We start from the raw sequence: 27,963 nt of genomic DNA, 5'->3' as shown, positions 1-27,963 counted from the left end.
ACAAGTTCTCAGGGGGAGTCAAGTTACCCAATGCAGGAAAACGTGAACCTCACATTTAAATGTCAGGAATGGCTACTAACCCATGAGCTTCCACAAAGAAAGTTACCAAACTAAAAATGTCTGAAGACTGAGTCACCAGTTAAACAGGAACATTTAATCGGGCACTTTTACGTGCCCTTACTAAAATACTGAACGGAAGCTGGCCTCTTCCACTAGCAAATAACCCTGCTGAAAGAATAGTACTGGCTATGAGAGAACGAATGGGTAAAGCACTTAGTAAAATCACAGGCAAAATGGTTTTCTCTTTCACTGAGAAACCATGAATCCATACCTGAGAACAAACAAAAAAATCTTACGCCAGGTGTTTCCTCTAGGGAGGTTCTAGATTTTCTAACAGAACAGGCATATGAATTGTGAGATTTATCCTAAACATATTTTTAAAAATCTACACCATAATTAAATTCTGTAATATCAGAAGCAAAATTGCAGTTTACCAGAACCCAATGAGCTCAAGTGCCTAGTTTACTGGAATTTTTAAGAGAAGGATACAACTGAAGAAGAGGGCATCTCCAGATTGATTGTCCTGGGCACCATAGAGATGCCACCCACTCTTCTATGTCTGGAAATAAGCTTCCAGAAGGAGGAAATGGAGATGGGGGTGGGAGGGCAAGACCCAGTGCCTGGCACAACCGTTGCCTGAAGAACCACTCACCCCATCTAACTCCCTAAGGCAGGCAAAGAAGAAAGTTTCACCCAGACCTGCAACAGAAAAGGACTTACAGCTACTCTCAGTTAATGAGAAAATAAAAATAACTGGGACTCACTGTTCCTGAGCGTTCTGGTTTCCCAGCGCCGACTGGGAGCAGACAAGGCTCCCAGTGCCCCCAGTACTTGGCTAATACACACTGTGGGGCCCGTGATGAGAGCATTAACACGTGCAGCCCATTATCACTCTAACAGTCTTGCATTTCACCATGGCAGGCATCTGTGAGGAAACCTAACCAATGACCAATGGGCCACGCCCCTCTCCTCCCCTGCCAATTCAGCAGGGATGAGAACAAGCCCAGATGATTTTGCCAAAGGAGAGACTTGCTCGGCCCACTCACCCCAGCTGGGCAGAGCTGAGGTCACTCACCCATCCATCTCTTTCAGCTGTGTGGCTCTCTGATGCTGAATTCTGCCACCTGGGAGCAACAGCGCCCCTCAGGGCTGGGCCACCAGACCCTGTTACACAGGGAGAGACAGCAGAAAAAGCTCTGTGCTCCTTGCCCTCCAAGACCAAGAGAAGGTTCTCGGGGCAACAGTACATGGTGTGCACAGCATTTTGAGGCATGCTTTACTTATTTCTGTTTTATAAATACCTTGGACGCTGTGAGTAGAAACAGGATCTCCTGCCAGTTTAGAGCAGAAGGCCTGAAGGTCACATGGATTCCTCTGTGACCAAGTCTTAGGAGACAAATGCTACCAGCTAAATCCAGATAAATATGAAGGATTCATCTGTGCCTGAAATGAAAAAGGGATATTGTGAGATAGGCACCTATCTGGTGCTGAACATGCCAGCCCAACACTGGGCCTCCAGGGAGCCCTGCCCAGCTTCCGCCACCAGTCCTGCTGATTATGAGAGCTAAAGAGCTTTGCCCCCAACTTGTAGGTCACAACCCAAGTGGAAAGACCCAGAGATTCTGGATTCTGGATGTCAGAGGAGGGAGAGGATCCCATTTGTGTCTCTACACTACTTGTCTCCAGTGCCATCTGGAGTTATTCCAACCCTTACCCCCCTGAACATTCTGTGCTGTACAGCTCTGGGCAGGTCACTTGCACTTTTGGAGGATTTTGAGGCCTAACTTAAGAGTCCATGTGATATAACTGAATGACACAGGGGCGAAGGTTTTGGAACCAGGAGACCTGCATTTGATTCCAGATTCTGCCAAGGGACCTTGGGTGAATTATCTAAACATTATGAAGATTTGTTTTTTCTTCTATAAAATGGGGGAAGGGAGGTTACTTTACATGTTACTGAAGAAAAGAAGTTGATGAAATTCTGTAGGCTAAAAAAAATGACTTAAAATAATAAAATATGCACAGATATCCTCAAGATAAGGTTCGTAAAATGCTTTCAGCTCTTTAGCAGAAAGCTGCTTTATTAAATATTTCAAGATTAGAAAAATGTTAGTTTTAAAGCAACTGCTAAGGAATTGTAACACATGAGGAGGATGAGAATTGGTCCCCAAGTAGTCCTGAGCTTGGTTTTATCACATCTTTGCACTGAGGATACCGAATGATCTAAAAACTAAAAACTCGAAAGGAAGCCCTCTGGGTTGATGTATTTTAGGGTCTTAGCTCAGTGGATTGCTTTTTCAAGTAAAGAGACAGAAGTAAGTTCATGCCCTCAAGTGTTCCTCTCTCCCGTCCGTCCACCACAAACACTCCACTATTGTTCCAAGCCTCACTCCTCCTGCCTCCCACTCTGGAAGTAAGTTTTCTCAGCCTTCTTTAAAGCCCAAGGGCAATCCCACCTGCCACCCCTAGCCTACCAGCAGCCTTCTTCCTTTGGTTTTTGTGCAAACGTTGCCTGTATCAGGCAGGCATTTGCTCCTAGTCCACCTAAAAAATACTCTACACTGCAGAGCAGGAGCGCCCCACATGAAGCAGATAGCTACGCCACTCACTCCTCAGGAGCTCTTCCTCCGCTGGGCTTTCCCAATACATTCGTCTTGCCTCCTCATCAGTTTCCTGGGAGGCAAGGAACTGGCCATCAAGGAAGATGGTTTCATAAAAAATGGCAGAAATATTACTCTGAGATTAGGAAAGAAAATTACCCCACTTACCAAAAATTAATTCACTGGCATAAGTAGGGAGCACCCTCGTGGATAAAGCAGTGGCTTGCAAATGAAGAGGACAGAACCTGCGAAAAGGCATCAGTACCACTGGGAGCGATGTTTTGCAAACTACGCCCTCCTGACATTCCACTTCACTCCCCACAGGGACGAAAGACATCACTCTAACCTCTGTGGGGGCTATGAAAGAAGTATGATACACAGCATCCATAAAACAATTGGAAAATAGTACAACAAATCTGTATATAATGAAGTACTAAACTCTGAAGTACCAACTGTAAATACTAGAGGAGTTCAAACAAAGGAGGCAGAAAGAAGAAGGAGGTGGACTCAAAGCTGGGAACCACTGGAAGAGATAATAGGAGAGAAGGTGAGAAGGAGGGGTGGATGCAGACGTCAGGCTGGGCTCACAGTTGAGCCAAGGCCCAAGAATGCTGGGCGGTCAGGAAATGGGCAGATGGACAAGAGGGATGTGTTTTGGAGCAGTGGCAGTGAGTCATTATGGAATGAAGCTTCAGTGCTTTACTTACAAGGGGAATTCCAGACATCAGCCTGGAAAATGACACCACACAGGTGCTGCCTTGGCTGTGCGCATAGGGCTGTGCACTGTTGTTCATATGAGGGGCTGAAGTGAGGCCATAGGTGTGAGAAGCATTTACTTGGCTACAAGTAACCTGACCCATGGCGATGTTGGACAAGCACTGACGTTCACCATTTGAGCCCCACTGCAAGCCCTTGATGGCATCTAACTAGTTTTGTACAACCTGCTGAACCATACAAAGATATTCACTGGGGGCCCATCCCCTCCAGGCCCTAAAAATCATACTATTTCTCACCTTCACACTATGTAACCACCCTTTATAACTAGAACATTTGCTAGTCTCTTCTCTACATAAAAGTGATGATTCATATCTCTTTCATCTCTGTTGGGGGTTCTGATCTATGTACTTGTAATTCAGTCCTCATGTTTAAATTCTACACAAATTTAAATTTAGGGTGTTGAGTGCATAGTGGACACTGTAAATATTTACTAATTGACTAAGTCTGTGGCATTAACCTAAAGCATTATCATTGTGGTTCTCTGAACAGAAGTTTCTTACCAGATTATTACATTAGGCGGAGAGGTACAGGCCTTTATGAGTAATTGCCACGCCACTGTACATCAGGAGAGAAAGCTCACTGTGGCCTGTGCTGTCAGCAGCTTTTGGATATTTAAAGAACATCTCAAAGTTCAAGCAAATAATTATCCATCCAAAAATGAGAGTTTTCACTTTCCACTGCTCAGAGGAGTTACTGTCCCAAGGCATATTTCTTTCACACTTTCCCCATTTGTCTCAAGAACATCTCACTGGGCTCAAAGATCTACTCCAGAAACTGCTGTCTCACAAATAAAGAAATATATTCAAAGCTAAAACAGGATGTTGGAGGTAGCAGAAGAAAGGAAAGGCCCGCAAATAGAAAGTAGATGGAAATCTACCCATTGATTGTTGACATTCAGTTAAATACTGAAATACCATTAGAAGACTCATGATTTCTGCTATTCTGTCCAAAATATACAATGCAACAAAATTGTCTATGGTATTCTCCAACTGACATGAGCTTATTTGGTCCAGAAAATATAAAACTCAATACAATTAACTGTAGTTTAACCTAGATTAAAAGGCTGGTGAAATTATAAAATAAGGTTCCTTTTTTTTTGAGATGGAGTCTCTCACTGTGGCCCAGGGTGGAGTGCAATGGCACATCTCGGCTCACTGCAACCTCCGCCTCCTGGGTTCCAGCAATTCTCCTGCCTCAGCCTCCCGAGTAGCTGGTATTACAGGTGCCCGCCACCACACCTGGCTAATTTTTTGTATTTTTAGTAGAGACGGGGTTTCACTATGTTGGCCAGGCTGGTCTCCAACTCCTGACCTCGTGATCCACCCACCTCAGCCTCCGAAAGTGCTGGGATTACAGGCGTGAGCCACTTTGCCTGGCCAATAAGGTTCCTTTTTAACATCTAAGGAGAATGGAAAAATATTTCTACAAAGATTTCTGCTTCATTGAGATGCTTTCTGTAGATGTACATTGGTGGTGGGGTAGAGAGGCTACTTGCAGGATCTGGACACAGACAGATTTGACCTGAACTGCAGCTACACTACTTACTAGTTGTGTGACTTCGGGCAAGTGGGAGGATCACTTGAGCACAGAAGATTGAGGCTACAGTGAGCTATGATCGCACTATTGCACTCCAGCCTGGGTGACAGAGTAAGACCCTGTCTCTTAAAAAAAAAAAAAAAAAATTAACAACACAATGTGAACTTGGGAATGGTGTGCTCACCAGAGAAGACAAAGGAGAGACTTCATTCACCAAGGCTGGAAGATCCCAGTCCAGAGCCAAATGTCTGGGTCCTCAAGCCTGGTTAGTCTGGTCTTGACTTGCCTGTGAGCAATCATGATCAATGCTAATTTAAATGTCTTCTACAGGTAACATGGATCACACACACGTTCCTTCTCCCATTCTAGACCATAAGCTCCTCTACCGGCTGCCCAGACAAAATATTAAATCTGTGAACCATAAGTTAGGGTAAAGACTCTCATCCTAGAATCTAGTATTGTTCTTTGGCTCTGATACTGTTATCTTTAAATCACTGTATCTTTATTATTTACTTATTTTTTGAGACAGGGTCTTGCTCTGCTGCCCAGGCTGGAGTGCAGCGGCATGATCTTGGCTCACTGCAACCTCCACCTCCCGGGTTCAAGCAATTCTATTCTCATGCCTCAGCCTCCCGAGTAGCTGGGACCACAGGTGTGCACTACCATGCCCAGCTTAGTTTTATATTTTTCACCATGTTGGCCAGGATGGTCTTGAACTCCTGGCCTCAAGTGATCCACTTGCCTCGGCCTCCCATAGTGCTGGGATTACAGGTATGAGCTACTGCACCCCGCCTTTTATTTATTTATTTTAATTTATAGAGACAAGGTCTTGCTCTGTTACCCAGGCTGGAGTGCAGTGGTGCAATCATAGCTCATTGCAACTCTGAACTCCTGGGTTCAAGTGATCTTCCTGCCTCAGCTTCCCGAGTAGCTGGGACTGCAGGTATGTGCCACCACACTTGGCTAATTAAAATTTCTTGTTGTTGTTGTTGTTGCAGAGATGGAGTCTCACTATGTTTTCCAGGCTGGTCTCCAACTACTGGCCTCAAGTGATCCTCCCACCTTAGCCTCCCACTGTGCTGGAATTATACAGGTATGAGCCACTGAGCCTGGCCAAATCATGATAACTTTAAATGAAGGAACAAAGCTGGATGATAAGAAAATGTCCTATTTGTGTAGCTCTATCATTTATAAAGTGTTCGTGATTTTAATACATTACCTCATTTACTCCTCAAACATGTCACAGAATGCATTTGTGTTGACAGTGAAGACTGAATGCCTAACTTACTGACAAAGTGCATCCTCAGACATTACCTCATTTGGTGCTCACAACCGCTGTGAGTTACTATTAATGCAAGCAAGGAAACTGAGGCCCAGGGGCCCTCCCTGTGCCAGGCCCTGGTGAGGCTCTAGGAATACAGAGAAGCAAGGCACCCATCCATCTTATAAGCTGTTTGCAGAGCTGGATGGATTCTGATCACTTCAGCCTTGATAATTCAGCCTTACAGAAGCTCCATGAGGCCTCTCTGCTCAGCCATAAGAGACTTAAAGAAATCTGCATTCCTCTTATAAGCTCTTTTGTGGCAAAGTGCTGATTTCTCTTGCGATGTCAGTGCAACTTCCAGAATTTCTATGTAGAGTCAATAAATAGACTGATGGGTGATATTAATGATAGATGGAGGGAAAGGAACTATGTTTTCTAAATTGGGAAAAATATCCTTGGCTATAATCTACTTGGCATTTTCCATCATCCCACTATTTAGAAGGGTACATTTGTCAACATCATTGACAAGAATGAGCAAGCACTTTATTTACATGATCAGAATAGAGGAGGGAACTGCAGCCAGGATATTTGGAACCTGAGAAGCTAATGTCTACAGTGTGAATACAGTTCAGGCCACACAAGGAGCTGGAAGCTCAGTTAGCACTGTGGAAAGCCTCCTCTATGGCCCATAGTGGGTCACAGGGTGTTCAGGCCCCAGGGAAACTCCCCAGGACAGAGTGTCTGGCACAGCGTCCAGCAGGGAAAGAGCTCAATAAATGCCTGCTGAACTCTGAATTTTTCTCATTCTCTGAATGAGAAAAAAGAACATTTCCCAGCTGTGAGGACTCTAGCACAATCACATAATCCTAGGAATATTGTATGTCCCTCAATTTTTAGGAAATAGTAATGACATAATTGAATACATGAGAAAAAGTAATAGGATGCCAAACAATATATGTAGAAATTTGCTAAAATTTGCCTGGGTGCCATGGCGCACATCTGTAATCCCAGCACTTTGGGAGGCTGAGGTGGGTGGATCACTTGAGCTCAGGAATTTGAGACCAGCCTGGGCAACATGGTGAAACCCCATCTCTACAACAAACACAAAAATTAGCTGGGTGTGATGTAGTCCTAACTACTGGGAAGGCTGAGGTGGAAGGATCACTTGAGTCTAGGAGGTGGAGGCTGCAGTGAGCCCAGATCCTGCCACTGCAATCCAGCCTGCGTGACAGAGTGAGACTGTCTCAAAAAAGAAAAAACAAGAAATTTGCTAACATGTATAATTCCATGTTAAGTGACTAAAACAAGGAGCAGAACAACATGTACAATATGCTACCAGTTATATAAAAAAGAAGGAAAAAGAATATAGATGCATACACATTTGCTGGGACACACATAAAAGATCTCTGAAAAAATATACAAGATACTAGTAACATTGAGTGCTTCTTGGGAGGAAGTTTTCCACTCTTTACTATGTTGTACCTTTTGAATGTTATAACACATGAATGCATTATCTGTCAAAAGTAAACAAATACCTCTACTGGACAGACTGCCCAGTTTCTCCAACAAATTACAGGGAAAAGAAGAAAAAAGAAAAGAAAAGGGGATCTATAGCTTAAAAGAGACATAAATGGTAGAGCAATCAATCATAATGTCTAATCCTTACTTGAATCCTAACTCACAAAAATTAAGCTTAAGGAGAAAAACACTTATGCCATTTTTAAACAATTGGAAATTTGAACAATGATGATATTTGATGATATTAAAGGATTAGTGTTAATTTTTCGAAGAGTAATAATGGGTGTTTAACAAAGGAGTCTTTATATTTAAGAGTTATCATGGAAATATTTACAGATGCAACTATATGATGTTTGGGATCTATTTCAAAATTAATGTGAGCTGGGAGAAGTAGCTAGGAAGACAGAGTAAATGTGAGTGGTTATGAGTTGATTATTGTTAAAGCTGGGATGGGTTTTGTGGGGCATGGAGGTTCATTATATGATTCTCTCTACTTCTGTATATCTTTAAAATTCCCAGAATAAAAAGCTAATAAATGAATGAGTGATTATTTAGCAACATGACAAACAGTCCTGCTAGTCACAAAGGCCCAAGCTCACCCCAACTTTCAGCTGCGATCAAGCCTCTACTGTCCCTGGGCTGATGAGTTGCCTGTGGAAAATAAACTTGAGGCTGCTGCCGGCTACTGCAATTCTGGCAAGAGTTTAGGTCACGCAAATATCAACAAGAAAACTTTATCACTCACTCCAAAAATAAACAAACAAAAAGAAACAGAGAAATTAGTTTTGGAGGTCTTCCTTTCATTATTGTAGAAGGTAAGTGTTGGCTGCACGTACAAACGGGTATGATGACTTGTACCTGCTACCCTGTAAAGTGTCTTTCCCAAACCCATAAGTAATTTTTGTCACTCTCTTTGGGAGTGTTTCTCAAGGTCTCCAAATAACTTTATCAGTTTCAGGGTCCGAACAGACAGGACCTCAAGGCAGAAAACCAATTATGTCAATTAACTCTTCAACTCAGCTAATATTTCTCAAATGGTCAGCACATGGAAAGGAGCCATATGAATGACACAAACATGACTGGAAACCTCTGTCTGCCTCCCAGAGCTTCGATTCCTGCACTGGGGTCTTTCAAACTCAGGTACCAAATGGCTTCCTCCGAGGGGAAAAACTAGTCCTGCCAGATGCCCCTGGTTACATTACTTTGTGTTCCATTCTTAAATTTAAATTAAACTACTTTTATCCAACTATTATTTATTATATTATTTCTTAAAATGCACAAACAGTACAAATAGTACTCAGTATGGAGCATAAACTTCCTTTGGCACTTTTACGATTACAGAGATCCAGGCACATTTATAAAAACATAAAATTACTCAAACAGTAAATTCAGATGAGCTACATTAATGTAATGAGACTAATGCCATTTTTCAGACCTGAAATACCTGCAGACAATGTCAGTGTGGTCCTGCCTGTGCCTGGGCAGGTTCTATGGATCCCGAGAGCCTACACTGACAGGTACAGTGTGACAAGTCCATTCTCACACTCCTTTTCTCGCTGGGACCACTGCTACAGCCTTCATTTACACAGTGCTGTGTGGTATCATTTGACTTCACATGATGCTCTCATATCTTTTCTGCGCGAAGTTCATCTCTGTATTTTTCTCTATAGTGGGGTTTACCTGGCTTCAATTCATCAGAAATTCACATACAAACGGGGGAGGCACTGAGACGGCGTGGGTGCACCTTGATATTATAATTAGGCATCCCAACATTCCAGGACAGGCTTGTAAAACATTTTCAATTATCATTAACACGAAACCAAAACGTCTGAGTTTGTAATCTAATGAGAACCCAAGGAACCTCAAGGACATATCCTCAGCCCTGGATTGGGAAATCCATAGCACAAAATGAATGTGATGGTGCTACAGGAGGAAAGCAAAAAGTGTGGTGGGGACACGGAAGAGAGGTCATGCTGTATCTCAGAAGCCATCTGGGCCATTACCGGGCATACCAAATCATGGATTTAGTAAGTTTAAGTACATGCTTCCAAAGAACTTATGTGTAAATACCACTGAAGAGCCTTACTTAATTCCAGCAGGTTGCTGGGGTCTCACCTCAGCCCCCTCCCACTCCTCAGTCCTTAAGAACTAAAACGTGGCACTTCAAACATGACAAATCCAGGCTTCAGGAGTCAAAGAACGGTTTCCAGTATAAGTTCACCTCACTATAAGGTGCTACAATTGCATATCAACATTGTGTAGTCTGTACCACCTGAAAAACTGGGAGCAAAGCCCCGCCAAATGCTGCTGCGGTTAGGTTAACTAAACTAAATCAATGGCCTGATTTCCCAGAAAAAGAGTAACGAGCATTGTTTAAGGAAACTGCAAAAGAGGAACCTCTCCTTGAGTAGAATCCTCGACTTTAGGCCCTCCCAAACAGCATAATTCAATGGCCATTAACTCAACCTTTTTAGTAAGCTAAATATGTCCTGGTTAGAAGGTGCTCTTTAATCTGAGATATTGATCTTCCAACATTTTTGGTGCTAAAATATCTCCTTTTTTTTTTTTTTTTTTTTTTTTTTTTGAGACAGAGTCTTGCTCTGTCACCCAGGCTGGAGTACAGTAGCTCAATCTTGGCTCACTGGAACCTCTGCCTCCCGGGTTCAAGTGATTCTCCTGCTTCAGCTTCCCGAGTAGCTGGGATTGTGAGTGTGAACCACCATGCCCGGCTAATATTTTGTATTTTTAGTGGATATGCGGTTTCATCATGTTGGCCAGGCTGGTCTCGAACTCCTGGTCTCAAGTGATCCGCCTGCCTCGGCCTCTCAAAGTACTGGGATTACAGGTGTGAGCCACCGCACCCAGGCTAAAATATCTTTTTAGATGACAGGGCTTTTGTATTTCCTTATTTGTTTTTGTTGTTATTGTTGTTGCTGTTTTGAGACGGAGTCTTGCTCTGCCGCCCAGGCTGGAGTGCAGTGGTGCGATCTTGGCTCACGGCAGCCTCTGCCTCCTGGGTTCAAGTGATTCTCCTGCCTCAGTCTCCCAAGTAGCTGGGACTGCAGGCGCACACCACCATGCTCAGCTAATTTTTGTATTTTTAGTAGAGACAGGGTTTCACCATGTTGATCAGGCAGATCTCAAACTCCTGACCTCAGGTGATCCGCCCGCCTCGGCCTCCCAAAGTGCTGTCACTACAGGCGTAGTGACACCAAGCCCTGCTGTATTTCCTTATTTGAAAGAATTAAAATGTAGCAATCCATGTTGGGCTTCCTGATTTTTGTTTTTTATTGCCCTCATTGACATGACTAAGTAAACAGTACACAAATACATGCCTACAGTGACTGTACACATAGGGAGGCAATCTTTCAAAGCTTCTCTTTTATCCAAGATAAAATGAGAGGCTGAGGCAGGAAAATCGCTTGAACCCGGGAAGCAGAGGTTGCAGTGCACCGAGATCGGGCCACTGCACTCTAGCCTGGAAAAAGTGGAACTGATAACACCACCTCCCTCTCCTCACCTTATGTAACACAGTATCTGTGGTACAACTGACTAATAATGTGGGTGCTCTGCAATGAGCAAAGGCCAGAAGGTAAGGACCCTAGATTAGACTAATAGACTAAAGATTCCATTCAATTTCCAGGTGGCTCTAAACCAGACGCAGAGGTAAATAAAAGCAAGACGAAGGTTAAGGCACATTCAAAGGAAAGAGGAAAAAAAACCCGAGAGGCAAGACCTGGGAGCCACTGAAGACTATAAGACCATGTTTAAATCAGTGTGGTTATTTTAAACACAAGCCTAGCCATAGAAAGTTCAAATACGAAGAACCTTGAAAACTTTCTTCTTAGAGTCGGCATCAGTGGAACCCTTTGTTAGCGAGGCCAGGTCAGGCTCAGACCTTGGAAGTTTAAAGCGGCTTGGAGATCTTGGGAAATACTTTCAAGGACAGCAACAAAATTACGTGTGGGCTTGGGGAAGACGCTTTACAGAGGAGCAGGTGTGAGAGCTGGTTTTTCCTGGGGTGAGAGAAAAGAAGGGGTGAGACACTTAAAGCTACCCAAACAGAAAGTGCTGTGACAAAGGGCAGGCTTCCTCTTGGACGCCCAAAGGCAGGACAAACGGAGTGATGCTGTGGTGCAGGAGACGGGATGAAATGCAACAGAGATGCTGGAAATGAGGCCAGGCACGGTGGCTCACGTCTGTAATCCCAGCACTTTGGGAGGCTGAGGCAAGAGGATCACCTGAGGTCAGGAGTTTGAGACCAGCATAGTGAAACCCTGTCTCTACCAAAAATACAAAATTAGCTGGGGGTGGTGGCGTGTGCCTGTAATCCCAGCTACTTGAGAGGCTGAGGCAGGAAAATCGTTTGAACCCGCGAAGCAGAGGTTGCAGCGAGCCAAGATTGCGCCACTGCACTCCAGCCTGGGCGACAAAAGTGAGACTCTGTCTCAAAAAAAAAAAAAAAAAAAAAAAAGAATGAAAAAAGATGCTGGAAATGTGACTTGGGGAGGCCAGGAAGCTTCTCTGGAGAACAGAGAGCAAACGGCAAACTTTCCCTGGAAATGCTAGCACATTCTGCACAGACGGCAAGGCGAAGGGCCCAAGGACCAATGCGTTCCTCACTCTCCAGTGCCCCAGCTCTCCCTTCTCAGCTGACCTTCAGAAGCTCCCCTGCACCTCCCCCAGGCTCTCACAGAAAAGAAAAATATTTGCCTCCAAATATTCACAAGATCTTTAAGATCTCCAGCAAAGCTGCTGCCTAAATAAGACTGTTTTTTAGCATCCTTAGAAACAGAAAACAGATATCTAAAATAGACGGCCTTCATAAAAAATGACGTGGAAGCTCTTTTCACACTGCCAAGAAATATTAAGTGAAAAAGGCAAGGTTCCAAATAGCATGTATGCAGTGTGCTACCATTTCTGCAAAAAGGGGTGGTGTACAGAATATGTTTAACGAATTTGCTTACAGATGTATAAAATCCCTTGGAGGTTCAGGGACCACTTCTGGAGGATGAAGAAATCGCTAATGCTGGTTGCCTCTGAGGATCAGGGGTCAGGGGTACACACAGATGTATTTACTAGTTAACCTTTTGTGCCTTTAAAAAATTTTCTTTCATCATGTGAATGTATTGCCTATTTTTAAAAACTAAAATTTGAATTAAAAAATTTTAAAATTTCTATTAAAAACAATTTTAAAACAAAATAGTTTTTAAGCAACAAACCAAACTAATTTGTTAATCTTGTCAACTGTGTTCCTGGCACACACCAGATGCTTAATTTGTTGAACTTAATGAACCTCCACTTAAAAACAACAAAAGAAAATCAGAAACCAGGCAAATCCAAGGGTACCAATGTTCCACTTCTCTAAAAAGCTCTTCACCTGTCTGCTGTTTATTGTGAAAGATCAGACAATGAGTCGGTGTGTAACAAGCCCCTCACCCAAATGGCCCCAGTCCACAAGCTTCAGGGGTAATGGTGGAGCTTATCGTCTGTCCACACCAACCATTTTACAAACAGAAAACATTCAATCCAAAAATATGATGCCCTGGACAAGACAACAAAAATCAATCTGCAGATACGAAAATCCTGAAAGGAGATAATGTAGCACCTGTATGGTATCAACAAAGAAACAGCAGCACAGGGCTTAAAAATGTCCTACTCATGCACTGGCCAAAAAGGCTGAACCATGAAAAGCTGCTATAAAATCCTGACACCAGACACATTTAAGAGGCACCCTGAACTTCTCATTGCTCTGTTCCTGGGGATAGCTTAGCCCAAGATGAAACAGAAAGGCTTAAGCAACTCATGCCCCACATCATCTATACTCTGAAACTGGTCATGGAGTACTCAAAACTCACAATGCAATAAAAATGGGAATACTGTAAGCTGTAGGTCATGGTAGAAATTCTGCCACACAAAATTCAATTATATTGGAAATGTCTCTCTCCCGGGGCTTTTAAAAGAGCCAGATTTTAGGCAAAAAATAAGACAGACTCTACCTCTGTCTCCCACAAGACCAAAGAAATTATTTCCTGCTCGGGGCAGGAGCTCTGAACAAGGGCAGTGAGAACCACTACAGAGGTTATGGGTCCTGCCGGAGATTACCAGGAAAAGGCGTAAATGCTTAAAGCAACGAATAACAGCCAATGAGAAGTTCATCCACCAAAATATTGAGAAAAGAGAGTGAGAAAGAGAGAAAGGGGCCCATATTAATACACAAGCAAAGAAATGAAAACTATTATTCTAAAATGGCTGATCTCTAGAACAGCTTAAACAAAAACCGAAATTCAGAATCAACTCAAGAAAAATAAAGCATGAGAAGGTGCCATTTAATGAAGTGATAATCTTTGGTTCAATCTAGAAAACAAGTAAAAACAGAAGAGAAAATCAAAGGTGACTGGATTCCTGCAAAAAATGAAAGTGGCAGGCATCTTTTCATCAAAAGGGAATTGGCTGGCACAGTGAGAGTGCCTATTTGTCAGACCCATGCAGGCGATAAAGGAAATGAAGGTGAGAGTAAAAAGGGAAAAAAGTGAACGACCCTGACTAAAATGAGAGGAAAAAGACCATTCCATTGTACTTGCCATCTGGTTTATTTCAAGCTTTGGAAAAGAACAGGAAAAACACAGATAAACCAGTGAACCAGCTAGATTGCCAGCACGGATCAGTCACACACGTTTGCTTCTGCCAGGCCAGGCAGGCGCTGCTGGTGCTCCCCCTACTCGAATGACTAAGTAACTTCCTTAAATGCAGTTGACACATGATCCCTGAACTTCCGAAAAGCACTTAATACAGTGGCTCATAAAATCTTAATCTAAAAATGTTCATCCATTTAGAATCAAGCTGCATCACACTCATCGCTTGGGAGGAGGGCTGAAGAGAGGGAATACATATTTGGAAGGACACCATGGACACGGGTATCATCCAGGACTTTACCATTTCGAGGGATTCCCACCCCTCACTGCCTGCTTTTAACGATAATTTTAAAGGGTTCAGAGCCTAAGAAGAATGTAACTGCAAGGGGGAACTAACATAGAAACTAAATTACCTGAATCAGAAAAATAAGTAAGGTATAAAATGCAACGTGACTTGGAAACCCCTTGCAGCTGTCTGTGTTAAAATGAAATCTGGAATATGTTAAATGAATTTGGGGGTGGGGGGAAGGGGACTGGGGGAAAAATTAGCTCTTGATAGAGTATTGGGTGGTGGATATGAAGAAAAATGTACAAAAAGGCAACAGAATATCATATCTAGCAAATCTATTGTGCTTACCCCGTGCCAGGTACTGTTCTAAATGCTTCAGATGTAGTAACTCCACGCACTTCTCAAAACAATCTTCTAACATAAGTATCATTATTATTTCTGTTTTAGAGGTGAGGAAACAGAGGCACAGAGAAGTTAAGTAGCTTGCCCAAGGTTGCACAGCCAGTAAGAGGCAGGGCTGGGATTCAAATCCAGGCACTCAGGCACCAAAATCTGTCCTCCTAACCTCTCTGGACTCCCCTAGAACTTAAAACACTGAGAATGGGCAAACTAAGCTTGGAGTGAAATAAGTCATGCACTGGCTAGATCTAAATACAGTCAAGAGATCAACCCTTAGTCATGGGCCTGTGATGACCAACCAGCCCTGTGACCACCCCAGGCCTCAGTTTCCTCACCTGTGCATTGAGGAGACTGAATGAGAGTCCACCTAATTAGACTTAGATAGAGATGAGCTCTATCTAAGGTGCCTTCAGCTCTAAAATGTCACAGTCCGTGCTGACTACCAGCTGTATATGGACTGCTTTCTGACTAGATGTTCAAAGATTAATTCATCCTAAAACACACAGCAAGGTGTGTTAAGATTCTTTCTCTGCCTCCTGACCTTCAGAAGATTATTATGTTCTCTCTATTCCGGCAAATGACAGAGGGTAGTGAAGGATTTCTCTTTTGGACTCTGCTTAATGTGGCTGTAAGGAAACGGCCTTCGAAAAGCTCTGGGCACAGATCTTGTTGACTCTGCCAAACCTGCAGTCTCTCCGGGTCCCTCTGTGGAGACTGTTCTTGGAACATGCCTTTGGATTTGGTTACTGGAATGCAGGTGAAACTGACAAACTGGAGGTCCAGCAACCAAAAAAGAGAGATTGGGAAGATTAAGAGAGCGGTCCATGGTAGTTCAAATACAAGGAGTTTCATAGTGGCTAAATAAACCTCTGTCTTTTTGTATAATCCAGTCTCTTTGCTAACACCCACTCTTGAGAGCTGAAACCTCAAAATTCATTATGGGTGAATTCAACAGCCACTTGGAACCTAACGGACCCCCAGAAGTACTCTTCTCAAGCTAGGCATCAAAGGCCACTTAGAGTGCATTTGTGGGTAGAGAAGGCCCTTACAGATGGGTCATGCAGTCCTCCCTTGGGGTCCTAAGCATCCCACACAGGTGGCTGTCATCAGGCCACTGCTTGGACATCGCCAAGGTCGAGGCGCTAGCTGCCCGGCCTGGCAGGCAGCCTCCTGCGCTGCTGGACAGCTCTAGCTGTGGGGAAAGCTCACGAAGGGCCTAGAACAGTGCCGGTCGCGGGGCCGAACTCGGTAAATGTGCTTCCAAGTGGGTCAAAAGCTGCCTTTCTAGAACTTAAACCCACTGGTCCTGCGTGAGCCCCTGGAGCCCCGAAACACAGAGGCCTCTCGGGTATCTCGGGCTGTAATCGGGCCCCTCGGCCCTCTCCTTCCAGGTGCGGATCCCGGACCTTCTTCGCCAAGCCTGAACCGGCAGACCCCTCCCCAGGCCCCTGAAGACCCAGGAGTGAGCACCAATGGGGGAAAGGCCGCGGTCGGGGTTGTCCCCAACCTCGGTTCCTCGGGCAGAAGGGGACAAAGGGCCTCAGGAAGGCGTATCCCCCGCCGCGATCTGGGCTGTCCCCACCACTGGGCAAGCCAGCCCCTGGGACCCCCACGGCGCCAGATGACAGGCCCCCCAGGATCCCCTCAGGCTGTGGCGTGATGGGCCGAGCTACGCCGGGGACCTCGGGGCTCGGAGATTCGGTTCGACGGGTCCGGGGTGCGATCCCCGCTCCGCGGAGCTCGCTCGGCCGTGGCTTTACCTGCGCGTGATTGACTACAGGTGCTCAGGTCGCCCCCAGTCTGGTTCCTGCAGCTCCCCGGCTGCCAGCGGCGCTCATGGATATACAGCCGGAACCCCTGGCCAGTGCAGCTCCCGCCGCTACCGGCCCCGCCCAAGTAACTGCCGCCACGCCCCTGACGACCGCTTCTGCCACGCCCCTAACCACGGAAACCGCTTGTTCATTGGGCAGTTCAGCCGCTTCTCCACTTGCCCCGCGCGCTCATTGCGTCTAGGAGGGGATCCATTGATCAGCGAAGCTGTTCCTCAGAGTGGAGGCGGGATTCTTAGGGGAGAGCTCCTCAGCAATTGGTTACATTTGACGGCTTTAGTCCAGGGACCCAGACGCTACTGGATAAGGCCAGCCCGGAGTGGGCGGGGAAAGGGGAGGAGGGCTAGAAGGTGGGTCGTGTTTGATGTCGATGGGGGCGGGGTGAAGAGAGGGGTAATTGTGACCGCAAACTGCTTTAGAGGGCTGGGTAAGGTCAGCTGTCGACTGGGCTCAGAGGAATGAGGTCGGCTGGTAGCTCAGCTGCTGGTAGCTCAGCTGCGGCTCTGATGGGTCCAGGCCGACTGACTGACTCACGTGTACTCAAATTTCGCAGGGGTGAAATTTGAGGTCATATCCCGGGAGAGAGGAAGAAGGGTCGTGAGTCACCGAACCCGAAGGAGAGGAAAAGATGTGGAGGCAGCGGTCTATGGCCTCTTCCAGCTCCGGACGGGGGATGGGGACGCTCTGGGCAATACGGGCCTCAGTTATTGTCCCACTGTCCTTTCAACCCTTAACCAACCCAGTTGGAGGCCGCCTGGAAGAATGTAGCCTTGGAACTAGGGCCTGGAATTGGGGCTCCTACCGGTTGTGTGGGCTTGGGCAAGTCACTTAACCTTCCCGCATGCTCCCTTCACTTGGCAACTGAGGGTGACAATAGTAGTTGATGAGAAGATTAAATAAACTCTGATAAATGCCAACAGTGGCTGGCACTCAACAGGCATTCAATCAAGGCTGATTCTTCCCCCATCACCCACTCACCTCATCCGGCTGGGAAACTAGGCCCATTTCTAAAATTCTATGAGCCTGAAACTGCTTTTGCAATGGCATGTCGTGTACCAAGAATAGAACACTTGAGCGACTTGAAATGCAACCCCTGTAGGGCAGACAAGGCCACCCTACCAAGGCCCCATAGGGCTGGGAGAGAGGGAGCAGGGGATGAAATGAGAGGAGCGATTTAGTCAGAGAAGGGAAGTGGCATTTGTTGCCATGTAAATTTTTCCCAACATATTTCAGGTTGTGACAGGGAACAATGGGCTGGCTCAAGTTTTATGGAGCGTAACCAAATAACATCCTTTGAAGGCTGATCAGCACCGGACCAGAAATCATTGCATGAGCTCTATCTGTCAGAGACCCCTGAAACCCATTCCCCATTCTGAAGGTGTAGACATCACAGAGTGTGGACAGAAATAGCTTCTCAGGCCTGAATGTAGCCCCAGACCCTTTGTGTCTGTCTTTGAAAGAACTCACAGCCATGGTACATCAGAGTGAAGGAGAAGAAAGAATCCTTTGCCATTGCTCTATTTTTCATTCAGTTGTCATGTTACCTTGAAAAAAAAGGTTTCATCTCAGTGTTTATATATTCCTCTGTATTCTCTTTCATCTTGGAAAAGAAAAACCCAGGCTTCAGTAGCAAAGTCTCTTAGTGATGAACCCCATCATCCTGACTCTGAGTTAAAACAGTTTGGACTTCCAAAAAAGAGCTTTAGATTATCACTAGATAAGTATATAAGGTAATGCATATGTTAACTAGCTTGGTATAGCTATCCCACAATGTATACATGTATCAAAACATGGACCGGTACAGTGGCTCACGCCTGTAATCCAACACTTTGGGAAGCTGAGGCAGAGCCCAGGAGTCTGAGACCAACCTGGGCAACATAGTGAGACCCCGTCTCTACAAAAAATTTAAAATTTAGCCCGATGTGGTGGTGCATGCCTGTAGTCCCAGCTAGTGGGGAGGCTGAGGCAGGAGGGTTGTTTGAGCCCAGGAAGTTGAGGCTGCAGTGAGCTGTGATCGCACCACTGCACTCCAGCCTGGGCCACAGAGTGAGACCTTGTTTGACAAATAAACATAATAACATGATAAACATAAATAAGTAAAGCATGTTGTACATCATAAATATATACAAATTTTGTCAATTAAAAATTAATAATAATTTAAAAAATAGGCTGGGCACAGTGGCTCAAGCCTGTAATCCCAGCACTTTGGGAGGCCAAGGCAGGAGGATCACCTGAGGTCAGCAGTTCCAGACCAGCCTGGCCATCATGGTGAAACCCCATCTCTACTAAAAATACAAAATTTGCTGGGCATGGTGGCACACACCTGTAATCCCAGCTACTCAGGAGGCTGAGGCAGGAGAATAGTTTGAACCCAGGAAGCAGAGGCTGCAGTGAGATTGCACCACTGCATTCCAGCTTGGATGACAGAGTGAGACTCTGTCTCAGAAAAAAAAAAACAAAAAAGATTTGTCACTAGTTTTGGAGGGGTGTGTACACATATCTATGTACACATTTGGTTCTGATCCACAGTTTTCTGGTTCTTGTCTTTAAACAGTGCTGCTTGGTAGCCATACACATGGCTGCATGCATGTTACGGAAATAGGCCCAGCCCAATACAGGTTTGCTTCTGCCTGTGTTTGCTAAGGGAAACTGAGATGTCTTGTTAGGCCCTGAAAAGCATGAAGTGGCTCCTGAGATCCAGGATGATTTCTCCAACTTGATTCAGAGCCACAAAAAGCAGCTGTTAGGAGTAGATTGCAGATGGGCTCACCATTGTGTAAATGGCTTTTTTCTCCCATCTCAGGAACATAGGTTCAGCCACCAGTTCCAGAAAAGGACATCTTTCCAGTTCAGGAATTCTAAAACACAATTATGTCACAGAGGCTCAAAAAGAGGCACAGACTGAGCTCAGGAAGAGGAGGAAGAGTAAAAGGATCCGGGCATCTTCTCTGCAGCTCTGGCAGGCTTAAAGAATGATCCATTATCATTTCCCAGCACACAGAACTGTTTCCTTAATTGTCTCTGGTTTCTGTTTCCTCCCTTCTGCTTGCAGTCTTGCCATATTCTGTTTAATCATATTATTTCATTCTATAAATCATTTCTGAGGGAGGCCATTTAGGAGACAAAATGGACTTATTTTTGCCTTCAAGTTTAGTGGCCCGTTGGGATTGAGGATTTGGTGAGCCTTGGCCTGAGATAAGCAGGTGTTGGGATGTGGCTGTAAAGTGAATTTTCAAAACCGTGACAGTACCTTGTTATAAAAAAGAACAAGGGAGAGGGTATGCCCCAGTCACCTTCTGGGATGGCCAAAGCTGCAGGACTTCATTAAAGTAGAACTGCTTCTAACTCAACTGGGGCCTCTGCAGGATTTCCTAACCTGAGAAAGTCAAGGTACTCTGGGAGACAGCAGGGAGCAGTGGTTGGAGCAGATAATGTGTTCTATTTATTCTTTTAAGGAAAATCAGCAATTCACTCAGTTTGTCATTTTTGTTATTCTGTGTCCTCGGGGGATGGTTCAGAGAAAGGGGATTTGGAAGCTCTACTGCTGGGGCTTGGATCCTGATTCCATCCTTCCTAGCCTTGTGACCTTGGGCAAGTACAGCACATCTCTGTGCCCTACTTTCTTCTGTAAAATGCAAAGGACAGTGAAGTGCTTGTCTCATGGGGTCCTTTGAGTGGCAGATGAGTTCACAGATGCAAAGTGCATCAAACAGTACCTGGCACATACCTAAAAATGTTTAATAAATGTTTGCCACAGCTATTATAGGAGCCCATTTCAGAACCTTCCTCTAAGGTCCTCACTCATTTTCTAAGTTCTAGCCCTCAGAAGTAGTGATCACAGGATTCAGGATTTTTAGAAAATATAGATAGACTTTATTTTTTAAAGCAGTTTTAGGGCCAGGCACTGTGGCTCATGCCTGTAATCCCAACACTTTGGGAGGCTGAGGTGGGCGGATCACTTGAAGCCAGGAGTTTGAGACCAGTCTGGTCAATTGGTGAAACACCGTCTCTACTAAAAATACAAAAATTAGCTGGGTGTGGTGACGTGTGCCTGTAATCCCAGCTACTTGGGAGGCTGAGGCAGGAGAATCGCTTGAACCTAGGAGGCGGCGGATGCAGTGAACCAAGATCGTACCACTGCACTCCAGCCTGGGCAACAGAGGGAGACTCTGTCTCTAAATAAATAAATAGTTTTAGGTTTATAACAAAATTACGTGGAAAGTACAGACAGTTCCTATATACACACTCTCCAACACATGTAGGATTTTTTTTTTTTTTTACACTAGCAAAAACTCACCACCTGGTGCGAGAAACTTTTCCTTTCGAATATGGTTACCAAAAACGGTTTGAGGACCGAGTTAAGGTTTTTGAGACTAGACCTCATCAGTGTAATCATTGTGAGGGAAATGGAAAGGATGAGGCTAAGAGAATAATAGTAAAAGCTGCAGCCTGGAGGTTCATAAAGTATTCCTGCAGTCATGACATGGTGCAGTCTGAGGGATCCAATATTGTGGCTTTATTGTCACACCCGGTGCAGTCTGCATGCAGTCTAGGAAGGAGGTTCAGAATGTCCTCTTACCAGGTCGACTGTCTGGCTTCTTATTGGTAATGGAGATGAAGTTTGTTTAGAGGCTTTAAGTCCCAGCATGCATAGTTCCATGAGGACAATCTATGATGAAATTCAAAAATGTGGTCCTTTTGTTATTAGAAAAGGCTTTCTGGTGGCCAGTGAAAACGATCATGAAAAATAATCTTGTCTGTGATTTGAGCTGCTTTCTTAAGCTATATGTGAGTTGTCTATGGTAAAATCATAAGATGAACACTCCTGGCTTATGCCTGTTGTCCTGGCAAAATTTTAATAGTGCCCTCCCTCCCACCAGGTGACTCTCAAATAGTCCCAATTTGGTTGATAAATTTTATGGTAATATTTATACTTACATATATAGGACCCAGTACTAAAAATGCTCATGAAACACACAAACACACATACACGCACATGCACGCGCACACACACACAGATGAAAAAGTGTTCTAATCTTATAATCAGATACATACAGAATATCTGACAGGTGACTGGCTAACGATGACTTCTTCTTAGTCACCATGCATTCCTCTTCCTGATGTCATTCTTAATTACAGAAATAAAAATTGAGTTTTTCATACTATTAATTGCAAAACAGTCAATAAAACTTGTGCATTAAATAAGCTCATCATACACCCTTTCCTACATAATTTTATGTTATTGAGCTATTTTAAAACTATTTCCGGAGAAGGCGAGATGCAGTGTAAAAAAATAACAACAACAACAAAAAAACCCACAAAAAAACAAAAACAGGCCAGGCACAGTGGCTCACACCTGTAATCCCAGCAGTTTGGGAGGCCCAGGCGGGTGGATCACTTGAGGTCAGGAGCTCGAGACCAGCCTGGCCAACATGGTGAAACTCCGTCTCTACTAAAAATACAAAAATTAGCCCAGCATGGTGGCAGGCGCCTGTAATTCCAGCTACTTGGGAGGCTGAGGCAGGAGAATCGCTTGAACCTGGTAGGCGGAGGTTGCAGTGAGCCAAGATTGCACTGAGACTGCACAATTGCACTGCAGCCTAGGCAACAGAGTGAGACTCCGTCTCAAAAACAATAACAAACAATTTCCATCTTTCCAGAGACCCCTATATTATTTTACCATATATTTAAATTAATTTACAAGACAGTAAACATTTTTTACTGAGCAAGACATCTAATACTAGAAAGATAGACAGAATCATGAAGTCCCATTCATTCCTAGGTGGGGATGGATATAGGACAAATGGGAAATATTGACGAGATAACTCAAAGGACTGAGCAATAAGCACAGCGTGCAATCAGTGTCAGCAATAATTATTCAGAGGAGGCAGCAATTTCTTCTGACTTGGATTCTTGGAGATTTGAATTGGTTTTTGAAGGTCTATGGGCTGAATTTGGTAGGGCAGCATTGGCGGTGAGGGAGCATGGCATTCCAGGTAGGCCTCTGAGTGGATGAACACAAGATAGTTTGTCCATAGCAGAGTCAAATCGGGACCCAGTAGGCGAGAAGATGAAAAAAATGGATGGGGCTGGTGGTGGAGGCCAGATAATGCCTTCGTCTTAGTTAATGGCTTTGTCTCAGCCCCTTGGGTATTTGGATATCCTCGCATAGTTGCAGAGCAAACATCCCAAACTCCAGGCATCTGCAAACCACATTGATAATTTTGACCCTATCTCTGTACTCTCTGCTTTATTATTTACTTAATAATGTTATTAAATTGACTCAACTTTTAAAATTAAATACCTTATTCAGCCCCATCCTAAACCAGTGGTTCTCAACTGGGGGCAGTTTCATCCCTCAGGGGACACTTGACAATGTCTGTGGTTGTCACAACTGCAGGGGTGCTGTCGCCCTCTAGTGGGTAGGGGCTAGAGATGCTGGTAACCACCCTCCAGTGCCCAGGACAGCCCCACAATAAAGAATTATCCCAAATGTCAATAGTGCTGAGCTTGAGAAACCTTGTGGGCCGAAGCAATAATATATGTGACATTGCAGGCTTCAAGTGTGATTCTAGTTATTCTAATTACATTAAAATCATTTCATAAGGATTACATTTTATTATTTTTATTAATTTTTTGAGACAGAGTCTTGCTCTGTTGCCTAGGCTGGAGTACAGTGGCACGACCTTGGCTCACTGCAACCTCCATCTCCTGGGTTCAAGGGATCCTCCCACCTCAGCCTCCCGAGTAGCTGGGATTACACGCGTGCGCCACCACGTCTGTCTAATTTTTGTGTGTGTGTTTTTAGTGGCCAGGCTGGTCTTGAACTCCTGACCTCAAGTGATTCCCCCGCCTCGGCCTCCCAGAGTGCTGGGACTATAGGCTTGAGCCACTGCACCCAGCCAACTATTACATTTTTAAATATGACATTTTAAATTTATGTTTTTAAATGTTCTTCCATGTGCTACTCTATAATCATCTCTTGTATCACCCACAATGCAGACGTGGCATTTAAGTTACATTTGATTCAAGATATTTGTGTGCTAGGGTTCATAGCAGCATTATTCATAATGGCCAAAAGGGGGAAACAACCCAAATGTCCATTGATGGATGAAGGGATAAATAAAATTGGTAAGTACAAGTAATGGAATACTATTCAGCTTTCACAAGGGATGAAATTGGCTGGTGCAGTGGCTCATGCTTGTAATCCCAGCATTTTGGGAGGCAGAGGCAAGAGGATTGCTTGAGCCCAAGAGTTCAAGACCAGCCTGGGCAATACAGTGAGATCCTGTCTCTACAAAAAAGTAAAAAAAAAAAAAAATTAGCTGGGCATGGTGGCATGCTCCTGTAGTCCCATCTACTTGGGAGGCTGAGGTAGGAGGATCATTTGAGCCCAGGAGGTTGAGGTTGCAGTGAACTGTGATTGTGCCACTGTACTCCAGCCAGGGAGACAGAGTGAGACCCTGTCTCAAGAAAAAAAAAAAGAATGAAATTCTGACAATTCTGACACATGCTGCAATATGGATGATACTTGAAGACATTATGTAAAGTGAAATTAGCCAATCACAAGAGGACAAATACTGTATGATTCCGCTTACATGAGGTGCCTAGAAGAGTAAAATTTGGGCCAGGTGTGGTGGCTCACACCTGTAATCTCAACTATTTGGGAGGCTGAGGCAGGAGAATCACTTGAACCTGGGAGTGAGAGGCTGCAGTGAGTTGAAATTGGGCCACTGCACTCCAGCCTGGGCGACAGAGTGAGACTCCGTCTTAAAAAAAAAAAAAAAAAAAAAAAAAAAGGCTCCTTTTCTCTTTACCTTATCTCTTTGTTAAGCTGTCAGCCTGCTATGATATCACATACAGCCGTTAGCCTCCACCAATTGCTGGCTGATTGTTCTTTCGTGTTTGATAATGCCCTGGAGGCATGAATTGCTCCTGTCTTGTACATTAAATTTGGGCCCCTTTGCAAGGGTAATCTTTCAGGTCAGTCTTTGAGACTTATTCTAACACCAAGAGGGCTCTTCTTAGCTGATGCTTTCGCTGGTTCTCTCCAGAACACTTCTAGCTGGTCTACAGTTCAGCTTGTTGCTTGAATGGAGTTCCCAGGCTCCTCTTAATTGCTTACCAACAAAATCTTCATTGTTTTTGAGAACACCCTTACACTTGAACTTTCCCACATTGTGTTCCACATAAAGTGTTTTCTTGGGAAGAACTTCAGAGGTCTCTGTATCTACGACCTTCCTCTCCCCTTGGGCAAAACCTCTGCACCACTGCTCCGGAGCTTGGGGAACTCAGGCAGAGACAGTGGCCCCCTTATCTCAGGATGACAATCCGGCTTTATGAGCAGAGTGCTGGACAGAGCAGTAGCTTTTGCTCTTCTGCACTTGCCTTTCCTGTAAAGAATCTCTGCCCCATGAGCAAGCTGAGGCCAGAGTAACACAGGCTCCAGTATTCTCAGCCTGCCATGGCTGAGGTGGAGTTTCTGCCCTATGGTTGGGGGCTAGGTTTACGAAGTGAGCCCCAGATTTATCAGCCAGTCTTGTCCAAAGTAGAGCTTTTGCAGCATGAAGCTGGAGGGCATGAGAAATGCTGGCAGCCGCCCTCCCAGGGAGATATAGTAGCCCTCAACTGAGAGCTGGGGGAAGAGGTAGCCCGTGTTCTCAGCTTCACCTGCTTAAGAGTAACTTTTCCATCATGCTGAGCTAGAAGAAGGAGGGAGGAAGTCTTTTGTGGTACAAATGTTATTGACTCTCACTGTTCTTACTGAGACTTAGTACATTTTCTTGAATAAAAGTTTATTAATTTGCCGCATCCCCATAAAACAATTTCCAAAGGCTTTAAATAGTTGTGGCTTTGATCTTAAGTAATTTCCAGAGGTTATGGTCATTTCACTGGGGAGAGGGTTCATGGAGCTCCTCATGCTGCCATTCAGAAGTCATGGAAACCAAAATGTGTCTGAGACAGATCTCTATCCATGTAGAGGTTTATTTTGCCATGTAGAGGTTTATTTTGCCATGTAGAGGTTTATTTTGCCATGTAGAGTTTATTTTATTTCTTCTTCTGGGAGAAAGAAACACAAGTTACCATAGTTCTTCTGGGAGAAAGAAACACAAGTTACCATAGGATCTGTGGCCTGTGCTTTTTCCAAAAAGGGTTTTTCAGGACTTTAGAGAGGAAAGGAAAAAAAGAAGGAAGGGTAAGCAATGAGACAGGAGATTACTTTCCTGTGAGGCTTTGATTAGCACTCGCTGAATCTACATTTTACATGTGAAAGGGGCAGTTAGAGGAACAGTCAATTATGTTCGTTTTCTTGCTTGGTAAATCTACATTTTACATAAAATATGTAAACACAGAGTAGAGGAAGAAATCTAATATGCATTTGTCTTGGGTGGGCAGAGGAATTATTTCTAGTCTGGTCTTTGTCCCATACCTGTGAAGATAAGATGTTAATCTACATAGTTGGCCAGGCACAGTGACTCATGCCTGTAATCCCAGCACTTTGGGAGGCTGAGGCAGGTGGATCACTTGAGGTCAGGAGTTCGAGATGAGCCTGGGCAACATGGTGAAATGCCCATGTCTACTAAAAGTACAAAAAATTAGCCAGGCTTGGTGGCAGGCACCTGGAGTCCCAGTTATTCAAGAGGCTGAGGCAGGAGAATTGCTTGAATCTGGGAGGCGGAGGTTGTAGTGAGCTGAGATCGTGCCACTGCACTCCAGCCTGGATGACAAGACTCTGTCTCACAAGAAAAAAAAAAAGAAAAAAAAAAAGCCTACATTGTCAGGGTGAGATTCAACAGAACTGTGTTTTAGGGGTAGTTTATCGGGAGGATATGTATTCTGAAAGATTTGGGACCCACAAAAAATTTCCTTGTAAGCAATTGTGAGGAAGGCCGCCTGGGGAGATAGATGGCCTTCCGTTATCACATATTCATTCCTAACTATGTACCCAGAGATAAATATGGACAATAACGTTCATAATAGCACCATTTGTAATAGCTTAAGGTTGTAAACAGTCCAAATATCCAAATGCAACAATCTGTTTAGGAGCAAAAGGAAGGCAGTTTTTGTGTGACTCAGTTTCCAAGCTTAATTTTTCCCTTTGACATAGTGAGTTTGGGGTCCCAAGGCTTTATTTTCTTTTCACAGTTATATGCCCTATCATGATGATTTATTATAAAGCCATATTTTAGTCCAATTAATCTGGAGGCAATGTTCAGAGAAAATTAGAAATAGGAGAGGTTGGAGCCAGGTAGAAGAGATAACAGGTTATTGCATTAGTTTCAATATAAGTTGTTAAGGGCCTGAACTAGACAGTGGAAGTAAAAAGAAAAGAAGAATAACAGTGATGTGAGCATAGATTCTTCAGGACTTCCCCACAGATTAAATATGGGGTGCAAGAAAGAGAGAAGGGTCAGAGATGATCCCAAGGTGGTTCTAATATGGGAGAGAAAGGCAAATTTACTTTAGATCTGTTGAGATTTTGGTGACACATATATTCAAGGGAAAGGGAAAATATGACATCATTACTAGAAAGGGAGCATTGGTGAGCAGGGGAGAGGCTGAGTTTTGTAGACAAGGGGATTTGGAGACATAGCTTCTAGGTAACATGTTGCAAAAGCTGTCCACAGTACAAGGTAATGGAAGTCATAGGCATAGACAAGTTTCAGAGAGAAAGAAAAGCAGACCAGGTTAACTTGAACTTGGGAGAATGAAACTTGGCAGGAGGAGAAAGACAGTGAAGGAGCTTGAGAAGTTACCACCACAAAGGGAGGAAGCGTTGACAGCTAACATTTATAAAACCCTTACTAAGAGACAAGCACGATTCTAAGAGTTTTAGATTTTTTAAAATATTTAATCCTCCCAATAAGTCCACAGGGTGAATATGATTGTGCCTGTTTTACGGATTAAGAAACTGAGGCCAGAGAGGTAAAATAATGTGCTTGAGGTCACAAAAGTGATATTAAGTAAACCTAAAATTAAAACCTTGGCAACATGAGCATGCATAATTCTCATTCTTAAGTATGTACCCAAAGAAACACACGGACAATAACATTCA

At 44.2% G+C, this 27,963-nt stretch overlaps 1 protein-coding gene across 7 annotated transcripts in view; it reads right to left on the bottom strand.

The window, feature by feature from the left end:
• Positions 1 to 17,467, bottom strand: part of ABHD2 (abhydrolase domain containing 2, acylglycerol lipase) — a 114,393-nt gene extending 96,926 nt beyond the window's left edge. Inside the window, exons 1-5 of one of the 7 annotated variants that reach the window (XM_055098950.2) lie at positions 16,839 to 17,467; positions 15,028 to 15,117; positions 11,584 to 11,771; positions 2,829 to 3,017; positions 1,362 to 1,503 (exon numbers count right to left, since the gene is read on the bottom strand). The gene's annotated coding sequence lies outside the window, so the exon portion shown is untranslated. The remainder of the gene's footprint in view (positions 1 to 1,361; positions 1,504 to 2,828; positions 3,018 to 11,583; positions 11,772 to 15,027; positions 15,118 to 16,838) is intronic. The other 6 variants (XM_055098948.2, XM_055098946.2, XM_055098949.2 and 3 more) reach the window with 6 other exon arrangements.
• Between the last annotated feature and the right edge of the window lie 10,496 nt (positions 17,468 to 27,963).

Source organism: Pan paniscus, chromosome 16 (assembly GCF_029289425.2).
Source record: "Pan paniscus chromosome 16, NHGRI_mPanPan1-v2.0_pri, whole genome shotgun sequence".
NCBI classification, from domain to species: domain Eukaryota; kingdom Metazoa; phylum Chordata; class Mammalia; order Primates; family Hominidae; genus Pan; species Pan paniscus.
The sequence above is the reverse complement of the archived record's forward strand: the minus strand, read 5'-3'. Positions and strand labels throughout refer to the sequence as shown.